The 21,846-nt window shown below is 42.8% G+C and overlaps 1 pseudogene; it reads right to left on the reverse strand.

The window, feature by feature from the left end:
- Nucleotides 1-18,625: 18,625 nt before the first annotated feature.
- Nucleotides 18,626-20,834, reverse strand: LOC109483058 (annotated as a pseudogene).
- Nucleotides 20,835-21,846: the final 1,012 nt, after the last annotated feature.

Genomic DNA, 21,846 nt, shown 5'->3' on the forward strand with positions numbered 1-21,846 from the left:
CTGCCGGGTCAAACCATAATGAGATCTGGTGGAGAGAGTATAATTGGAGCTGAGCCGTGGAAAACATCTATAGCTGTGAGCTACTGAAGGTTGATAGCACGTGGGTGGGGAGAAAGGTTGGCAGGCCTGATAAGAGCCAATTTCTGCCGGGTCAAACCATAATGAGATCTGCTGGAGAGAGTATAATTGGAGCTGAGATGTGGAAAACATCTATAGCTGTGAGCTGTTGGAGGTTGACAGCACGTGTGTGGAAAGAAAGGTTGGCAGGCCTGATAACAGCCAATTTCTGCCGGGTCAAACCATAATGAGATCTTGTGGAGAAAGAATAATTGGAGCTGAGATGTGGAAAACATCTATAGCTGTGTGCTGTTGAGGGTTGATAGCACGTGGGTGGAGAGAATGGTTGGCAGGCTTGATAACAGTGGATCAAATGTCTCAGAAACAGCCAATTTCTGCCGGGTCAAACCATAATGAGATCTGGTGGAGAGAGCATAATTGGAGCTGAGCCGTGGAAAACATCTATAGCTGTGTGCTATTGAAGGTTGATAGCACATGGGTGGAAGGAATGATTGACAGGCATGATAACAGTGGGTCAAATGTGTGTTGAGGAACCAGCAGTAATTAGAGGTCGATATGGGGGAATTCAGGAAGCCGAGGATTGCATACTTCCTGGAAGACTGAAACATCTGACCTCTTGTTTTGTTATGATTGCAAACATTTTTCTTTTAGGGCTTAACCACAATGAGATTTAGTGGATTCAGTATAATTGATTTGTAAAACATATACGGATGTGTGTGTCGTATTATTTTTACTACCTTAAGGCCACCTTTTATCGACTTTTCGATGTGATAATAGATCATTTCCCATTACGATGTACAAAAATTGCCATCTATACACATTTATACACACAGCTTATACACATGGTACATTTCACACCCTTACGAAGCAACAGTAGTAACACTCTTTCGAAAGGTCCCAAGACGTCTCAAAGTAAGCAGCTACGAAAATTTCCTTCATTCATTTTATTTTGCACGCATTTTATACACATGACATTTTTCCCCCTTTACGAAGCAACAGTTCCTTGAAGCTTCCCAGGACGTCTCCAAGTGTCAGTACCATAAATTTCCACCTTCTCAACCTCAAAGCAATAATAGTAACGTCTTCGCGGGTCTTGGTCCGATATTAAGACTCCCTAACCTTTTGCTGCCATTTACTTAAAGTGATAGCGTCTGTTTGAGCCCCGTGATTTGTTCAAGTTCACATCCAATCATAGCTTTGTCTATTCAATATGTCCGTAACGGTTTAGTTTTGACTCCGTGACTTTGAAAATTGCGTCAAGGTTGCTCAGTGCAATGAGTAATAAGTAGGCCATCCATTTTATACAACTTTGACTTAGATTCATGATACTGCATCGATTTTAATTGTAATAAACTGTCGGTAACATTGTAATGTCCTTATCGTGGTATGCATGACGTTAAACCGTTTTAAAGGGCTTTTTTCAATCGTTTTTCCATCTCTCCAGGGTACGTGCTCACTGGGTGGGAGAGAGATATCTTTCTTATGAAGCGCTCTTATCGGCGGCGCACGCAGCCAGTGATCGTTACGCCTCTTTCCAGGTAATAACTTTGGCTGAAATGATCGATGTTAGCTGCTGCCGCGCGCCGGTTCCTGCACCTCGTCTCCGGAAATTTCGCTCTGTTCCAGCAAATTAAATTCCCGGAAAGAGAAAATAGGAAAAAAACTGCTGATTCAAAACCAGCAAACCGGCACACTTTTGTTCTAGCTAGCTGTTGCCGTGTGTCGGCTTCTACATCTCATTACCTGAGATTTTGCTCTGTTCCAACAAATTAAATTCCCGGAAGGAGAATGTAGATGGATCTGGTGATCCAAGACCGTCCAACAATGTTGATGATTGCTCAACAGTCAGTCCTATTGTGTTATGCCCCTCCGATGTTAGCTGTTGCCGTGTGCAGGTTTCTATGCCTTATCACCGGAAATTTTTTGCTCTGTTCCAGCAAATTAAATTCCCGGAAAAAATGGGAACTGCTGATTCAACATGAACCAGCATACAGGCCCACTATTGTAAGTTCCGACCCCTCGATGCTAGCTGTTGCCCTGCGCAGGTTTCTATACCTCAGTACCTGGTGGAGATTTTGCTCCGTTCCAGCAAATCAATTTCCCGGAAAGAGAATGTATGGGCTGGTGATCCAAGACCAACAAACGCTGTTTGTGATTACCAGACAGCCGGTCCACTAATGTATGTTCTGACCCCCAGACGGTACTGTGACCGGCTTCCACACCTCATCATTGAAAATACTGCTCTGTTACAGGAAATTAAATTCCCGGAAAAAAACATGCTAGGAACTGGTGATCCGGCGAGCGCTTTTGGTGAATTACCGGACAGCTGGTCCACTATTGTAAGTTCTGACCCTCCGATGCTAGCTGTTGCCGTGCGTCGGCTTCTACACCTCATCACCTGAAATTTCGCTCTGTTCCACGAAATTAAATTCCCGGAAATAAAAGGTATGGGCTGGTGATCCAAGACCGACGAACGCTATTGTTGAATTACCAGCCAGCCGGTCCACTAATGTAAGTTTTGACCCTCCTCCGATGGTACCGTGACCGGCTCCTACACCTCATCATCAGAAATTTCGTTCCGTTCCACGAAATTAAATTCCCGGAAAGAGAATGTAGTTAGCCTGGTGATCCAAGACCGCCGAAAGCTGTTGGTCATTACCAGACAGGTGGTTCACTATTATGTTCTGACCTCCCGATGCCACAAGCTGTTGCCATGCGCAGGCTTCTATACCGCATCATAAGAAATCTGTTCTCTTCTAGGAAATTAAATTCCTGGAAAAAGATACACTGTAAGCAGCTATAGGGGCTGGTGAATGTTCACCAAGATTGGTGAAAGCTGTTGGTCATTTCCAGACAGCCGGACCACTATTGTATTAAAGTTCTGACCCCCGATGCCGCAGTATCTGTTGCCGTGCGCAGGTTAAGTTTCTACCCCATTACCCGAAATTTCGTTCTGTTCCAAGAGATTAAATTCACGGCAAAAGAAACTAGGAACTGATGATCCAAGACCGACAAAGGCTGTTTGTAAATTACCAGACAGGCGGTCAAATATTGTATTAAAGTTCTGGCCCCCGATGCTATCTATTGCCGTGTATCAACTTCTATACCTCGTTACCCGAAATTTCGTTCTGTTCTACGAGACTAAATCCTGGAAAAAGAAACTAGGAACTTGTGATCCAAGACCAACAAAGGCAGTTTGTAAATTACCAGACAGGCGGTCAACCATTGTACGTTGACCCCCCCCCCAACCCACTTACGATAACATCACGTAAGGCCACAACGACTTAATTTTATGGATGACATCCTCTGAAGACCTCCAAACTAGTGCGCGCGGGCAAATAAAAAAATTCCGACCAAAAATAGAAATACCACTAAACCACAGGAGTACAAAGCTGGTATTGTGAATTTGCAGCAGTACTTAGCGACGTATACGACAAGCCGGCACATGCTGGATTTTTGCGGAATTTATGAATCGGCACTGTACGTATGTACTGAGTTCTTGAGTCGTAGAGCTTCGGTAGCCTGGATGCCCGGCTCCGTATTGTCGCTAACTTCCATGGACTACCCGGGCCAAGAGCCAGACCAGAGCCTCGGTGGACATGATCTTTAAAAAAAAACAGGCCAAAATCAGTTTGGATGTCAGTCTGAGAACTTTGGGTTTAAATGTCTCTCACTCACACACAACACTTGAATACCTTCAAAAGACAGTTGATGATACATTTACATAACAGGTTTAATGCGGTCTATGACATCGATGCTGCATGTAGCTGGATATCTTTTTGCAGATGTACGACCTGTATGGCCACAAGGCCGCGATAACTGCCCTATACTTGTCACTATATTGTTATATATCTTAATATGTTATAGTATGTTGCCAGTTAAATTGTCTATTTTTGTATCATTACTGTTTTATTATGTATTTTGTATGTGGAGAGACAACTGGCACGGCAGGTGCAAATATGCACCTGTTTTGTCTCTCCTCCATGCTACTTGCTGTTGCATTGGAAAGTCTAATAAATCAATGCGCGCGCGGATGTCATCCATAAAATCAAGTCGGTGTGGCCTAATCGAAGACCGTGCATGATATGATCCTCCCCGAGTGAAACGCCACCCCAGTGGTTCATGATGAGATTCTCGGACTCATCTTAAGACAATTATCTCCAGGTCAGCGCCTTTAAAAAGACCGATATCCTCCAGCGTATAGCTTCATATCTGGCGAGGTCGAAATGTTTATCTGATGCGGGCCACGACATGCATTCCCAATTAATCCAGCACAACGGAGCTTTAATAGCCAATTTGGACGAAATTACTTTTATTATGCATGAGTTATCATTGCGTTAATGCATCGGCGTTAGAAATAGGACGTGGCCATGCATATTCTGATACGGATATATATTAAGAAAAGATGGATCGTTAGATTCCTCGTTTTGCTGATTTCTGCTTGAGTTATGGTGTAAGACTGGAGGATCGCAATTATTACTCTGATAGAATCAACTAATAGATGCCCTAATACTAAGGTAGGACGATTTGTTCACTCTAGAAATTCAATAATTGAGACTTAGGTGATCAATCTCTAACTTCTAGACTAGTGAGATAAGTATGTACTTACTAGTTTGATGTCTGGGCAATGTTAACCAATAGGTGTAGAGGGGAGAAAAAATATAAATGAAACCAAGGCAGCTTCACACTGATGCAGAAGTGAATGTATTTTGTGAACTACGAAGAAAACATTTGCAAAGCAAATGCATAATTTTTACCTTCACATGGTCTCGTCCAACAAACTAACGCTATGTTTATTCGTATTCAAACAAGTTCATATAATCATATGGTGACCAGCCTCTCCACATGTGTCCTGCTACTTGCTACATAATGTAACCCAAGACCATAGGGTGTCTGCTACATCACCAGTTACCATGGTAACAGACGCCGGGTCCGCGTCACTGACATTGTATACGATTGGAGAATAAGAATAAACAGAGCAAAAACAATATGCTTTTCTTCTTAAACATAATTAAAACACTTAAGTTTGACTTTGGATACAATGAAGTCAACAAGATGTTTCGTTATATCTTAAGACATTTGATTCAGGGATTAGGCAAAGAGATTTCAACTGAGTAAACGGCTTTTATATCCGTTCGGACAGGTGGAATTTGATACTAATAGCACGGACAGAAATTTCATTCGACCAGAAATGCCCTGCAATTACAAATAGCTCAAGCGGGAAAGAAAATGTATGGGAGTTGAGATAGGAAACGATGTTGGTGACAGGAAGAACATGTTAGTTAGAGAGGAGGTAATAGCGCATAGCAGGGATTTGGCATGAAACGTCTTATCTGAATAGCAGCCATCAGACTGTGCATAAAAATGGAACAATTTTGCCAACTAGTCAGTACGTAGTACTACGTTCATGGCAGTCACCCAGAAAGATGCCCATTTCTCTGCACAATCATCGTCCGTGTTGCGTAATCATTAATTATTCACACTTAGAATTACCTTCCGCATTGCTCGGCGACCTTTCCACGTGGCGGCGGTTCTCAAAGTCAAGTGGGTGGACAGGATTCATAACAGCCCTGGAAAGAGATTCTGTATGGGTTGGTGATCCAAGACCAGCAAACGCTGTTGGTAAATTAACAGATAGCCATTCCATTATCGTGTTTGACCTCTCGACGCTAGCTGTTGCCGTGCGCAGGCTTCTATAGCCCCTTACTTGAAATTTCGTTCTGTTCCACGAAATTTGATTCCTGGAAAGAGAATGTAGTTAGCCTGGTGATCCAAGACCGGCGAAAGCTGTTCCTGATTACCAGACAGGTGGTCTACTATTGTAAGTCCTCATCCCTCGAGCTACATGTAGCTCTGTTGCTGTGTACAGGCTTTTACCGCATCATCGGAAAATTTGCTCTTTTCTAGGAAATTAACTTCCCGGAAAAAGAAACACTGAAAGTAGCCATAGGGGCTGGTTGGTTGGTCATTACCAGACAACCGATTCAGGTAGTCTCCACCAGACTCCTTTGCAGGCTGAATAAATAGTAGAAATCGGCCAATAAAGGATATAATTGGCCAGAGGAGTTTGCCGGCCATAGAGGGTCCAGTTTGCCTGCACGCGACTTCTTACAGACTTCGAGCAGGCAAACTGGACCCTCTATGGCCGGCAAACTACTCCTCTGGCCAATTATATCCCCTTTTAGGCCGATTTCTTCTATTTATTCGTCCTGCAAAGGAGTCTGGTGAAGACTACGTTTCAGGCAATGCTCTGTGACCTTTCCACGTGGTAGCAGCTCTCAAAGTCAAGTGGGTGGACAGGATTCATCTCGGCATCGCCGACATTGGAGACTTTACAAAACGAGTTTTCAAAATTGCAAGACGGTTGAGCTGACTGTGAGGACAACATTTATTGGATTGTGTCGAGAGTGACCTTTTACAAGGTTAGGGCGTTAGATACACGAAGTGGGCTTTTCATTGGCCAACGTCACCCTTCATTGAGAATTCTGGAGCTGTATATTTGCCGTTCAAAACTTTTATTCAGCCTATGTAGCACAGAGCAGCTTCGCTGATGTGTTTGTGTGTGTGTGTGTGTGTGTGTGTGTGTGTGTGTGTGTGTGTGTGTGTGTTTTATGCTATAAGGCACCCAACGCGATTTCAGGGTAGTACAGCTGGATTTGCAATTGATCGAAGTCTATTTCTGGTCATTTTTTAACAGTTCATTCAACTTTTAGCTATTTGTCTTCTTGTCTGACCTTATGACGAAAATTGGCTAAGAAATAGGAGAAAATATCAGAAATGTTTCCTAATATATCAGTGACGCTTCCCTCAAAACGAAACTAGGATTATCTGGTGTAAAACGGCGGCAATGCCTGTCACAGAACGATGGCGAAAATAAATGACTCGGCCTGTATCCTATTGACCCTGTCCGGAAGTGGTTCAATTGAATCTCCTTGAAATCATGTTGAGGGCATGTCATAAAAGGATGCCCTGTTTTGGAGAGGATCCGCAGAAAGCTCTTTGAAAGCTTTTCATGGCTCTTCTGTATCGATAAAGCTAAGGTCTGTATAACAGTGGTCGGTGGGGTTGTGTGGCCTCAAAACCAAGAGGTCCCGGGATCGAACCCTGCCATGCCAGTGATCTTGAGCCCATGGGAAAGGCACTTTACACGACTTTCCTCACTTTACTCAGATGAAAATGAGTAATATTGTACTCTGTGTCGGGGGTGGCATAGAAATATGTTGCAAAAAAAAAAAAGCCAAAAAACTTGAATGTGCTGTCACTGCGTCTTGTAATAAATATTGGACTAAAACGTCTATTGACAGTGGTCAGTCTATTACGTGCTATATGTGTACCGTATGACTAGCCCACAAAACACCACTACTGTGTAAAATATGATAAATGTAAACAGGCAACCAGGAAAGGAAATCGCCCTTTACAGTTTTGGATAAGGAGGAAGAAGACATCTTGACATAATCTATGATTGACTAAGATATTCTCAAAGACGATACGAGAGGAGCTCTGTGCTGATTTAGATGGGAAATCGGTACAGCTGGCAGAAAGAGTTATCTGTCAGAAAGGTACCACAAATTTGAAAAGGCCAGCATATCTGGTACGCCTGCACTCAATACCCTACTATCATGTTATACATCACTCATCTTCTGAACTTGATCTCACAGCAGATGTTTTTATGGAAGACCATCTTCTTACTATATCTTTACCGGGCTATTCTGACACCCTGGGTAACTTGGCAGTTACCAACCCACAACATCGCACATATACGTTCATACACAAGAAATTTCCAACTCAAGAAGTTGAGTAAGTCCCAATTTCTGTGTTGGAAATTACAGTTTAAACTTGCTTCATGAAAACTTTTATCACGTTATATAAAGGCATGTTTACAACAATGTTAGAGATGTCCGACTCTCAGAGAAGCCCGGTGTCACAGGGATTTCGCTACTCGGCGATATCGTCCCCCGTTGGCGGAGATTACGTAGGTGGTAGTGAAATCCCCTGGACACCGGCAGTCATAAAAAGTTACGGTCTCGTGGTTCTACCAAACATTAATCTACTCGGAGTTTAAGCAATGTGATTTCAGGGCAGCAAAACTGGATTCTGAATAAGGCCATCTTTGTGATATTGACACAAACTGCTTCAAATTAGCACATTTGAGTCAGGTTTTCAGACTTTGGGCTGATAAAACTGCAGAAACAAGCCCCAAGATGAGTCTATTATTTTCTGGGTGGTACCCTAAAAATCAGCCCAGGGCCCTTCCAGTAACCATTTTCCATCAGAATTTTGGTTATTTTTGCTCCATGAGGATCAAGTATTGGGATAGTGTGGTTTCAACTCAGTTTGTAGATAAATGGCTAGAATATTGGCTATGAAAAATCGGGTTCCCAAGCCCTAAAAACTGCGTTGGATGCCTTTATTTAACAATGGTAGTAGATGGCTTTTATTTACTACCATTGTAAACATTACCCGACTCTACTGGTCTTACCTGCCACTGGTAAATGCAACTTTTGGCACAGTGAAAAAATGCAGCATATTCTTGTATTTAGATAAATGACTAGAATATTGGCTTTGAAAAATCGGGTTTCCAGGCCCCTAAAAACTGCACTGAATGCCTTTAAACCCTCACGTACACCCACCACCGGTGTATGGCTGTACATATCAGATCGCCCGTCTTTATTCCGCATTACTTGACCGTTTTCCGAGTGAAAGCCCTTCAGGCAGGGCGTCTTATCTTCGCGTTTAGTTTGGGAAACGACTCTGAGTGATTTATTCACGGAGCGGCGGCGGCGAGACCTGCGTACGTTTTACCCCGAGGACGATGCATGCATCACCGCGGAACGTTTCGTTTTAACACACGAGTAACGCTACAGGCGATTTGCCTACAGATGAGTCAAAGAGGCAGGCATCAAAGACGTGCAATGATGAAAGACGTTGCTGAATTTTGCTACATGCCCACGAGTGATTATGTAAGAATTGACCAATGAATGCAGTGGTAAATGAGACAAAATTTCCGAGAATTTACTGCGCCTGAGACAAACAGAAACAGATTCAGACATTTTTTGCAACAATTTATTTGCCACAGATGAGTCAAAGAGGACTGCATCAAAGACGTGCAATGATGAAAGACGTTGCTGAATTTTGCTACATGCCCATGAGTGATTATGTAATCATTGCTCAATGAATGTAGTGGTAAATGAAACAAAATTTTAGTATAGTCAGTGTTATTCTCTGCGTCTGAGACAAACAGAAACAGATTATTTCAGACATTTTTTTGCCCCAATTTGTTTGCCACAGATGAGCCAGAGATGCCGGCATCAAAAACTTGCTATGATGTTACTGAATTCTGCTACATGCCCAAGAGTGATTATGTAATCATTGCCCAATGAATGCAGCTAGTGGATAATGAAACAAAAAAAATCATATTTCATATTTCATGGATATCTCAATAATCAAGTATTTCAGACAGTTGCCACAATTTTCCTCATTCTTTAACATCTAGAATATCACCAAAGGCTCACAAAACTTACTTATTATGCAGAACATGGAGCAATGCAATATCCACTGCCTTCAAAGAAGTCAAACCTCAGACAGTAGTTGTATGTTCTCTATTGCTTTACTGTACTTCCTGTAACTCTGTGCGAAATCATGCATTTATGATACACTACAGTGTGTATCTAAGTCCAGTATTATTACCTCCGGGGGAGGAGACATCCTTCCGCGGAAGGGTTTTGTGAGAGATTTAGATTTTCATGTTCGCAGCTGTTTCTCGCGTTTGGGTGGACGGACTCGGTATATGTTTTGCTATTGGGCTGCAGATGATGCACGTTCTTTTGTTTTTATTGTATATGTGTTTTCGGGCGTGAAAATGGTGCCTTTTGGTGGCCCCAAAACACCCCTTTGAGTGTGAAAGTGGTCGCGACCGTTGACCTTTGGCGTGTTTAAGCTATTCTCGGTCTGGTCCACGTATATGACCCCTCACACAGAGGGGTGTCCGGTCTCGATAAATTCTTTGCTTAAAACCCTATATAAAAATATACAATAAAAAGCCCGGAGGTATAAAATCTCATCTTTTACTTGTTAGCATTAGGCCAATTCAAGTCACCAAGGTGCCAATATTATTTGAGTCACACATCGTCACCACACACACGCCACCCAACCAGCTATCCAAATCCTGGCCCCCGGCTAGCTTTAAAATACGTGTTTAACGTGGAGATTTTATGACATCTAGTTGAATTATATATTAGCACACGTTACCTTACTTTACCTTTAACTTCCTCGCTATGTGTTGCTTTCTAGTATATAGCTCTTAAATCAAGAGGAAACGCGGCAACCACCAAGTTAACTGTAGATAAATCGTGTTTATAATGTGGAGTTTTTATGATACCTGGTTGAATTATATGATAGCACATGTTACTTTAAGATACCTTACCCTCTCACTATGTGTTGCTTTCTAGTATATAGCTCTTGAATCACGAGGAAACGCGGCAACCACCAAGTTAACTGTAGATAAATCGTTTCAATGTGGAGTTTTTATGATATCTGGTTGAATTATATTATAGCACGTTACCTTACGTTACCTTACCTTCTCTTACGCTATGTGTTGCTTTCTATGTAGCTCTTAAATCACGAGGAAACGCGGCAACCACAAAGTTAACCGTAGATAAATCGTGTTTAATGTGGAGTTTTTATGATACCTGGTTGAATTATATGATAGCACATGTTACCTTAAGATACCTTTACCTTCCTCGCTATATGTGTTGCTTTCTAGTATATAGGTCTTAAATCACGAGGAAACACGGCAACCACCAACTTAACTGTAGATAAATCGTTTTAATGTGGAGTCTTTTAAGATATCTAGTTGAATTATATATTAGCACACGTTACCTTACTTTACCTTCAACTTCCTCGCTATGTGTTGCTTTCTAGTATGTAGGTCTTAAATCACGAGGAAACACGGCAACCACCAAGTTAACTGTAGATAAATCGTGTCTAATGTGCAGTTTTTATGATATCTGGTTGAATTATATATTAGCACATGTTACCTTACGTTACCTTCAACATTCTGGCTGTGTGTTGCTTTCTAGTATATAGGTCTTAAATCACGAGGAAACACGGCAACCACCAAGTTAACCGTAGATAAATCGTGTTTAATGTGGAGTTTTATATGATATCTGGTTGAATTATATTATAGCACATGTTACCTTATGTTATCTTTAACTTTCTCGCTATATGTTGCATTCTAGTATGTAGCTCTTAAATCACGAGGAAACACGGCAACCACCAAGTTAACTGTAAATAAATCGTGTTTAATGTGGAGTTTTTATGATATCTGGTTGAATTATATTAGTGCCTGTTGCCTTAAGATACCTTAAATTCTCGCTACGCGTTGCTTTCTAGTATGTAGCTCTTAAATCACGAGGAAACACGGCAACCACCAAGTTAACTGTAGATATATCATGTTTAATGTTGAGGTTTTATGATATCTGGTTGAATTATATTATAGCACGTTACCTTACGTTACCTTACCTTCTCTTACGCTATGTGTTGCTTTCTATGTACCTCTTAAATCACGAGGAAACGCGGCAACCACCAACTTAACTGTAGATAAATCGTTTCAATGTGGAGTTTTTATGATATCTGGTTGAATTATATATTAGCACACGTTACCTTACTTTACCTTTAACTTCCTCGCTATGTGTTGCTTTCTAGTATATAGGTCTTAAATCACGAGGAAACACGGCAACCACCAAGTTAACTGTAGATAAATCGTGTTTAACGTGGAGTTTATATGATATCTGGTTGAATTATATTAGTGCCTGTTACCTTAAGATACCTTACATTCTTGCTATGCGTTTCTTTCTAGTATGTAGCTCTTAAATCAAGTGGAAACGCGGCAATTACCAAGATAAAATCGTCGATTCAACGAAACGTCAACATCAATAAACGGAAGGAACCGCAGCCTACGATCATTGTAAACGACATGGGCATTAGGAAACCGTCTGCATTTATCCCAGCTGAAAAGGTCTATTCTATCCACAGGGACCCGGTAAAGGGAAAAAAATGCCAGCTAAGACGGAACATTCTCTCCAAAATGTCACACCGCGCGGTCTTTTGAATCCCTAACGCGTCTGTCACGCGTCTGTGACGAAATGACGGTTGATTTTATGGTGGAGAGCTCTTGATTTAAAGATTCATAACGCTTGTTCACGGTATTGTTAAACTGTAGGGCTGGGCTATGTCTGGTATTAGTCACACTATACACGGGTCTATCGTAGATTGCTGTAGTTGACAACGTCTAAATGTCCATTTCAAGGAGCTATAGCTAGATAACAGTTAACACTTCCCTGTGCTGAGAAAGCAACATTTTATAAAATGCTGACTATAATGCCAGAATAATGTTCCGCGCTTACCTCAGGCATTTTAACAGAATGCCAAAACTGTCCCCAAATGAATCTTACTTACACATACATGTATGGAAACAATAGTGCGATTCTAAATCAACACCCCCATACACAAACACTGTGACTTTGACATTGCAATTGGCTTTGAATAAATGTATTTGATTATAATGCACACGACGTTACATACAGCCATAATTCTGGTTGGATGTAGCAAAGGCAGACCTATAAATTTTCAAGTGTAGAATGTCATAAATACGTGAGTGTAAGTTCAGAAACAAATTCAGATTTACATGGGAATTCCCAGATTTAACCGTTCAACATGGCGGACAATAATGACGTCATGATCACGTGGATGCAAACCGCGTATTGCCATTGTGAGCAACCATGTAGAAGCATGTACAATCCTCAAATTTCTTACATAACGGTAAAATTCCTTGGCAACGCATGCAAACGCAATGTTCCAACGATTTTTCACTCTGGAGCTCAGTCATTTATAATATAATTGCGTTTCCCTGGGATTTCAACACAAGAGCTGATTGGATTATACGGCGAATCCCGCTTGTGGACCAGAGATGATTTTAAAGGCTCTCTGTGATCCTCTCAAACCTGTAGGATCAGAGATCAATTCTCTTAAGGCTTGTAGCATGGTGAGGGAGAATCAGTTCAGTGATCATGAGAGAAATAAGCAGATGGCTACGAATTAGAGCAAATTCGCAAACGTTGGATAGCATGACAACAAGTTGTAGGAAAATCCTAATCAAATGGGAAAATGTGAAATGTTTTAAGGTATCTCCTTTTGATGATTTGGGTTTGAGTGACTAGGAAACATCTCTCAGGCTAAGCGTGTACGATATACGTGCGATCAGAAAACTTGATCATGACCCCCCCCCCCCCAAAAAAAAAAACGCCGACGGCCTCCGGAATGCCTGCAATCGAGGCTAAGAGATACGGAGGAGCCTACGATGGCCTGTCTTCCAGGCTAGAGAAGCAACCGTGCTGCAAAACGCAATTACAGCAAGTCGTTCTCATTACAAATACGGCGTAAATTATTATACCTATCCGTACGTGCTTCAATAATCCTGCACCAATTACAAAAGATTCATGATGTTACAATTTCAGAAACGGCACGTGGTCCTTGAGATCGCTGCAGTAAGGCCACACCGATTTAATTTTATGGATGACATCCTCTGAAGACCCCCAAACTAGTGCGCGCGGGAAAATAAAAAAAATTCCAGCCAGAAATAAAAATGCTACTAAACCACAGGAATACAAAGCTGGTATTGTGTATTTGCGACAGTACTTAGCAACGTATACGACATGCCGGCTTTTTGCGGAAGTTATGAATCGGCACTGTACGTATGTACTGAGTTCTTGAGTCGCGGAGCTTCGAATTCGATAGCCTGGGTGCTCGGCTCCGTTTTGTCGCTGACTAGCATGGACTACCCAGGCCTAGAGCCAGGCCAGAGCCTCGGTGGAGGTGATTTTTTTAGGGCGACAGGCGAAAATCAATGCGCGCGCGGATGTCATCCATAAAATTAAGTCAGTGTGGCCTAAGTCCAAGATTAACTAAATGGACTCATTCCATTTGTAGACTCAGTCGTTCTCATACAAATATAGAATGATGAATCTTTGTTTAATCGATTTTAAACGCATTACCCGAAGACTCACATGTAATTGACATCAAAGTATGACTGCATCTGTCAGTTGCTGAATTATGAATAGGTTTCAAACGTGAATAATTCAACGACATCACGGTGTGTTAATTATAATTCATACCATCTGACTGACGATGGGGTAATATATCAAGTGCTGTGATGTATAAAATTAGACGTCAGCGGTAATAAACATCAAAGAACGCTCCGCGAAACTTGGCAGGCCTTTTATCTTTTTGTCCTGGAGGCCTCTTATCATTCACTGGCAGACAGAGCGTCGTCTGCGCCGGCAGATACAGACTCAGAACATTTACGGCTGTTTGGGGAAGTTCTCTGGGTTCTAATGATGTTGGTTTCACTGTGGATTTACGATGTTTGCAGTAGAGGGAATATATTTTCTTGGGTTGGGGAATGACAGCCTTTGGGTGATTGGGAAGTAAATGAGTGTGTAAAGGCACAGGCACGATTTTGGTGTCGTAGGATTGTCGAATTCAAAATGGCTGTATGTAACATAACAAACCCCCGACAAGGCTCTATGACAGCTTTTTTGGTGAGTGAGTGAGTGAGTGAGTGAGTGAGTGAGTGAGTGAGAGTGGGTGAGAGTGAGTGAGTGTGAGTGAGTGAGTGAGTGAGAGTGAGTGAGTGAGTGAGTGAGTGAGTGAGTGTGTGAGTGAGTGAGTGAGTGAGTGAGTGAGTGAGTGAGTGAGAGTGAGTGAGTGAGTTTGAGTGAGTGAGTCGTGGGTGAAGGAGGGAAGGTAGGAAGGAGGGAGAAAGGAAGGAGGGAAGGAAGGAGATAGGAAGGAAGGAAGGAAGTAATGAATAAAGTAATGAAGGAAGGAAGGAAGGAAGGAAGGAAGAAGGAAGGAAGGAAGGAAGGAGGGAGGGAGGGAGGGAAGATCATGATAACACAAACAAGCAAACAATCCAAGAATAATTCTGAATACGAGGAACCGTGCCTGAACCTAGTTCTGAATAAAGCCTTTAGCACTGTTCTGGATACAACAGATGGGTATAATGAGTTGCAGTGCGTCGCGTGTATTCTACTCCACGTTGTTTGACGTCGACACGCTACCTCCCCCGGGAGTACCAAACGATGACTAATGCAGGCCGGAAACTGTGCCGGGAGAAAGTGGCAGGCCGCCCTGGGAGCGGGATACCAAATCACTCGGTCGTGTTGAGTGTGTTGAATCGGCCCCAATGGACCAGACGCCGCTCTAAATAGAAAATTGCAGTAATAGGGAAGGGCTTGCGTAGCTTGTGTAGTTTTACCGGGAACATGTCCGGATGTGCGCGATCTGTCTTCATCTATATTTCATAGTACGTAGAACTTTAGTGTAGGTGTTCTTTAACAACATTGCTGCCTGTGGACGTAGATGTCCAGGGTTCGAATCCCGACCGTTGTTCTTACGTTGCCGTTCTTGTGCAGTTTTACTGTGTACATGTCCGGATGTGCGTAATCTGTACATGTCTTCATAAATATTTCAAAGTAAGTCAAATTGCTGTCTCTGGATATGAAGGTCCAGGGTTCGAATCCCGGCCGTTGTCCTGACGAGAGGAGTTCACGTTGCCGTTCCTGTCTCGGAAGTTTTACCGGGAACATGTCCGGATGTGCGTAATCTGTACATGTCTCCATTAATCCATTCATTAATATTTCAAAGTAAGTAGAATTGGTGATGTAAAGGCTGACAACCCTGTCTCTGGACCCAGAGCTCCAGGGTTCGAATCCCGGCCGTTGTCCTTACGAAAGATGTTAACGCTGCTTTTCTGTGTAGTTTTACCGTGTACATGTCCGGATGTGCGTAATCTGTACAGGTCTCCATTAATATTTCAAAGTAAGTAGAATTGCTGATGAAGGAACCCTTTATCTGGACATGGAGGTCCAGGGTTCGAATCCCGGCCGTTGTCCTGACGAAAGGGGTTCACGTTGCCGTTACTATGATGGGACGTTAATCTGTGGGCCTTATGTTTGCGGAGAGTCACACCGCAAGCACGTTAAAGGGATTACAGCCAGTGATACATAACTGATAAGAACGGGGGGCATTCCCATGTGACTGGATAAACCCGGTCTTACATGGTATGTTACGGTTCCAGGCGGTCATCAGTTATGCGATACAAGCGAGCAAACTAGACAAACAGACAATATTTTATAAGAATCTACTCCATAACATATAATTAATATGTGAAACAGTAACGAAAAAGTCCGTAAATAATTTCATCAGGTTACGAAACGAATGGACAGCAAAGTTCTTTTATCACTGTGAACCACGTAACACCTTTATTAGTGCACTATGCACCAAGTAACATCTTGCGTCAGTGCACGGTCATCGAAACGGCGACTCGTAAAAATAAATGGTTGTGATCAAAGAACTTTGCTATTCAGAAACGGAAAATTATTTCGCTTTTCTGAAGAATTGAATTACATTTGGAGACGGTTATCAGCTATGTGATGCATGTAAAAAACCCAGACGAACAGACAAATTTTATAAGAATCTATACTACTGCATAACATGATTAATACTGTATGTAAACCAGTACACTGCACGAAATAGGCTCGGATACTGTCCAGATTCCCGTCGCATCCGCTCCGATATGCTCGTATTTTTAAAGAATACGGCAAGATACCAGCCCGGATATGAGTGTATCCGAGCCTATTTCGTGTGGTAACGGAAAAGTATTTTTCTTTTCTGAAGAATTGATCATGAATTACATCTGATTTTTAAAACAATATGTCATATTACTTCATTGTAAAGTTGTATGTAATTTATGGTTGAACAGTGGGTATATTGCAATAAACGTCCTCATTGTCGACTGACACTTACAAGACTCGTCTTTAAAACATTTATTGTATGTAATTGGACTTTATTATAAAGATTTATTGACAATTATACGTGATCACTGTGGGCTTTACATTACTTTCAATGTTTTCAACAAAATTAATCTCCAAGCAGATCCCAGGGTGGCAGTATTAAATTGGCCAGGCAGTAGCCATTGGCCAGAGGGGGTCCAATACGCCACCCAAGATTTGCAGAAAGTCAAATTTGATACTGTCTTATTCCACCCTAGGATCTGCTTGGAGAATAGTTCAAAATACGCTTCCAACTCTTGGTCCAACTCTGAGTTATTAGGAGAATACCAAAATCTCGCGAGGCTTTGCAAGACGAGACTGAACTTAGAGCGAACCAGCGAGAATATACTAAGATATCAACAACAACTATTTCCATGTATCATTCTCATCCTTCAGCATACAGTAGAAAGTCTTCTCAACTTTGTATCTTGTCACTAATCTTCCTTTTTATCACTCTATGTATAACAATTCTTCAACATCATATTACCATGACATATCGTTGTAGAGAAATAGGTAAAAATGCATTGGACTGTTCAAATGCATTGAACTAATTCTACGCTTGAGTACAGAAATATTTAGAAATCGGACATCTTGGACATTTCGTTATGATCAATAGAAAACGCAAATTAATTCAATTTTTTCCAGATTCGGACAATAACGTATATGGCAATTATTCGCTTCATACAAAATGCCCTGGCATATCATTCAATACTAACAACATTACAATATGCATGATTAAAGATATAACATCATGTGTAATATGAGCACGTAACATATTAACGTGCCAAAACTCATGACAATCCCTTTTGGTACAATCTCCAAAAGTCTCGCGATATCAAAGATGCATCATGGGTAATTCTAAGTGCTCCTTGCCTGAGCATCGCTAAAAGTTGTTAAAATTAGATTGTCCTGGTTGTGAACAGAATAGCAAGGGAAAGTGCTTTCAAGTGATGAAGGCAAAACATTGAAGCGCAAATAGATAAAACCAACAGGTACATAAGACATAATCTACATTCTTAAATTTCTATCGTACCAATAAAATCTGGGGCGTACCCTGTTTCAGTAATTGTTGCGTAACGGTGCGTAACTTCATCAATAAATGGTCCGAAATAAACGCACTCTTACTAAATGTCACTTGGCCTTGTTTTTCAATTTACATATCTTTTTGTTACGTCCACTTGAAAAAACGTGGAATAGAAAATCTTAAACCTGCATATCTTGATAGACGAGGTTTTCAAATGTACATCATATTTACATCAAGTCTTCGTAGTTCTATTTTGCATGACAGGAATGTTTTTGATATTCCGTCAACAGGCTATGATTGATTGTCAAATAACTCAAAAGTAGTTCAAGGAATGATTTTGCAGCTAAGAAGCTGAGCCGAAATGGGTTGGAGTTAATTGGGTTAGCTTTTGTTGATGCCTGCGGTGGATTTTGTGGCTCTTATCACTTCTCAGCTTCGTGACAGCTGCTATAGGCCCGCAGCATTTTTCTACTTCGTTTATTTTGTTGTCTTATTATGAAACGGAAGGCCATATTTCATATAACATAAAAGTAAAACAAAACTATCTTTTCATCAGGTTGATAATAAGTCATTTGAAGTTTTTTTCTAAGCAATTTATTTTGTTTATTTTGTCTTCTTTTTGTTCATTTATTTTGTCTTCTTCGTTATGAAATGGAAGGTAGACATAAAAGAAAATAAAACTTTCATTTTAAAGAAAAGTTTCTTTTCCAAACAAGACGTCTTCTCACCTTGGGCAGCTTGCCAGCTGACAGTCTGTCTTCGTGATAGGAAAAAAACTCAAAGTGTTTTTTCTACTTTACCGGAGCGCAGGTGCCGTGAGCATGGATTTAATAAAGGCGTTTTGAAAGGCGCCGAACAATTTTCCTCTCCTTCTTTCATCTCTGATTGAGTTTTTGTCCCAACACGCGCAAGTTCCGCCACTTCCGTTCTGTAGAACGTTCGCTGTTGTTCAGAATCCTTCCCGCAACAGGTTCACATCCGGGAGTACCAGGCAAAACCTTCGAGTCACCCTCCTGAAAATACGGCTTAAAATCGCCCCGCCACTTAAGCCGCAATCCTGTTTACCGTAGCGGGCGATTTGCCAATTTCTCCTCGCCGCGCTTTCCTGGCAGGAGACCCTACCTGGGGATTTACTCAACACCGCACAGCAGTTAAGTAGCGGTGATTTCAAAACCCCATTAGAGAGACACCGTACAAATGACACCGCGTATTACGGGAGTGTTTTTCAATGGGCGGCCTTGTAGTGTTGTGCGATGTCCTCCTCCGTAGCGTCTATGAATGGGATGTTCCCCTCGCTACTGAGGTACGCCGTTAAGCCATTAGAGAATGTGACGCACTTTTTCTTGGCGGCTGCTGCCGGCTCCTGTTGCGCCCGGGGCCGGCGGCTGTCTTCTCCGCTTCTTGTTCTGGAGCCGCGGCGGGCTGCGCTAAAACCGTCATCTCTAAAACCTCCCCACTTTCAGGCGGCATGGCCACGAAGTCGGCCTCTGACGCAGAATGTTTATGGTTTGCGTTGCCGCCGTCCTCAACCCCCTTTCCCTCCGGTTTTGTCCTTTGGGATATCTTTTCCTTCGCTTGGTATGACTCTCGGATGGTCTGAAAAGTGTCGACCAGGATGGTGAGCGGCAGAGCTAAGATGACCACGCTGGAAATTGACCAAACGCCCGTCAGGCACCGGCTGATAAAAGCAGACGGGACGATATCTCCGTACCCCACGGTCGTCATCGTGACGATTGTGAACCAAAATCCGGCCGGAATACTCGTCAACGACTCGTTCTTCCCCTTTTCCATGTAGAAGACCATGGTGGTGAAGACCAGGCCCAGCATGCTCAGGGCGAAACACAAAGAACTCAGGTTGGCGGCGCACTTCTTGAGTGTTGTTCCAAGAATCCGCATGCCTGGGGAGGAACGGCAAAGTTTGAAGACGCGGAAAACCCGGAACACTCGAAGAGTGTCAAAAGCTCCTTGGAAAGCAGAGTCTTCCGGCACGCAAAGGCCAAGGTAGAAGGGGAATATAGAGATCAAATCAACCACACTCATGAAGCTGAGTACGTACTGTAGTCTTACCGGCGCCGCGTAGAGTCTCATCAGGTATTCACATGTGAAAAGCGCCACGCAAGCGCTTTCTATAGCAAAGAAAATGTGTTTGCAGTTACGAAATCGCACTGTGGGCACAGGGTCGTCCGGAGAAGGGCCTCTGCACGATATAGTCTCGATAACAGTAGCGGCGACCGACATCGCAATAAAGAATCCCGTAACGTAAAAAAACACTTGTCCGGCCGAGTTGGCTTTAGGGTTTTCGACCACGATCCATAATTTCTCCCTTAACGACCGAGGTTCCAGATCAATGTCTTTGCCGCTCTTGTTCATGTCGTCCCAGGAACTCTTTCTGTCCATGTAGTTTTCGAAGCAACATCCGCCCAAGTAGATATCCGGGTCGATCTGGAAAAACGACAGTTCGTCTTCGTACGTACCAAAATGCACGTTTTCTGAGTGCGGGAAGTGAAGAGTGCTCGTGAGATAGAAGTTTAGGATAGTACGGAATATCATAGGGTCCCGGTCAAAATAGTACTCTCCGGTGGTGGGGTTAAAGTAGCGTTCCTTACCGTCGCTCCCGAGTAGGGTTTCCGGGTACTCCTCAAGCGTCGCCCGCCAAACCTCGAACTTCGTCCCGCCGACGTTCAGCAGGATTCTCTCGTCGCCGGCGTTCTTGCGCTGCTCTGTTGTCGGTAGGTCCTTGCGCTTCAGCAGGACGCTGAATTTGCGGTGTCTCGGGCTGTATTTCTGCGCGAACTCGGTCGGTACAAGCCCGAGAAAAGCGGCCATGTTCTTGGTTGGGTTTTTTTCTCCTCCTCGTCTTTTCTTCTCTTCTCCGCGTCACAAAAGGGATGCCCTGTCAGAGAAGTCAAAGGCGGCCGCTCTGGCAGGGATGATGCACGACCACGGTGTCTGTTTAAAGGCTATCACGCTCGAACGTATACATCAGCCCCGCTAGTGACAGACTACAGGCTATCCATCCGCCGCTCTGGCTACGATAACGTCCTCCCTAACCGCACCGATCACTCACTCGCCCGTCCTCGGCAGTCCGGAGGTTTGTGCCCGATTGCGGAGGTGGCGCGAACCCGGTAACCTTATCGAACATTTTCCTTTATCTACCGTTGCACAACGTCCGCCTCAATCGAACTGCCACGCAAATCCAAACATCGCACACACACACTGAGAGTGAGAGCTTCGTACTGGGCTAATCCATTCCTTTCCAAGGGGAGAGAAGGCTAGAAAGGGAGAGACTCTAGGGAACACTAGTATTCCTCATCAAAACCTGCGCTGGCGCAATCCCCTCTAAGTGTTGTAGCGGCCGGTTGATGCATTCATGCCTCGAAGAGATACACTTACCGGCGGCTACAACCTATTTGCGTGGAAAATTACCTCGATCCAGATTGGTTTCCGGCCCCTTGTGGGACTCACAGGCGAGTCGAGTGGGCCTGCGAAGGCACGAGAGTTATAGCTTCGTGCTGAACATACAACTGTGAAACGCTCAATCATAGTTAGACCCTCCTCCCTATAGATATACACCGGCGGTTACTCCATCTATCAAAACGTACAGGGGGACACAGCGTAGGCCGTTATGAGTGAAATAAAAACTGGAAAGGTAACATTTGCAAAGCAAATGCATCATGTTTACCTTCACATGACCCAGTTTAACAAACTACAGCTTTGTTTATTCTTACTCAAAGATACTCATATATATGTTGATTATATGCAGCCCCTCTTGAACTTAATTCTTCAGTTCTACACTAAAAAACATCCATATACATTGTATGGTGAAAGGATTCTGATCCCTCCTGCTATTAA

The sequence above is a fragment of the Branchiostoma belcheri genome, unplaced genomic scaffold (assembly GCF_001625305.1).
Source record: "Branchiostoma belcheri isolate BF01 breed outbred unplaced genomic scaffold, Haploidv18h27 scaffold62, whole genome shotgun sequence".
Classification (NCBI taxonomy): Eukaryota; Metazoa; Chordata; class Leptocardii; order Amphioxiformes; family Branchiostomatidae; genus Branchiostoma; species Branchiostoma belcheri.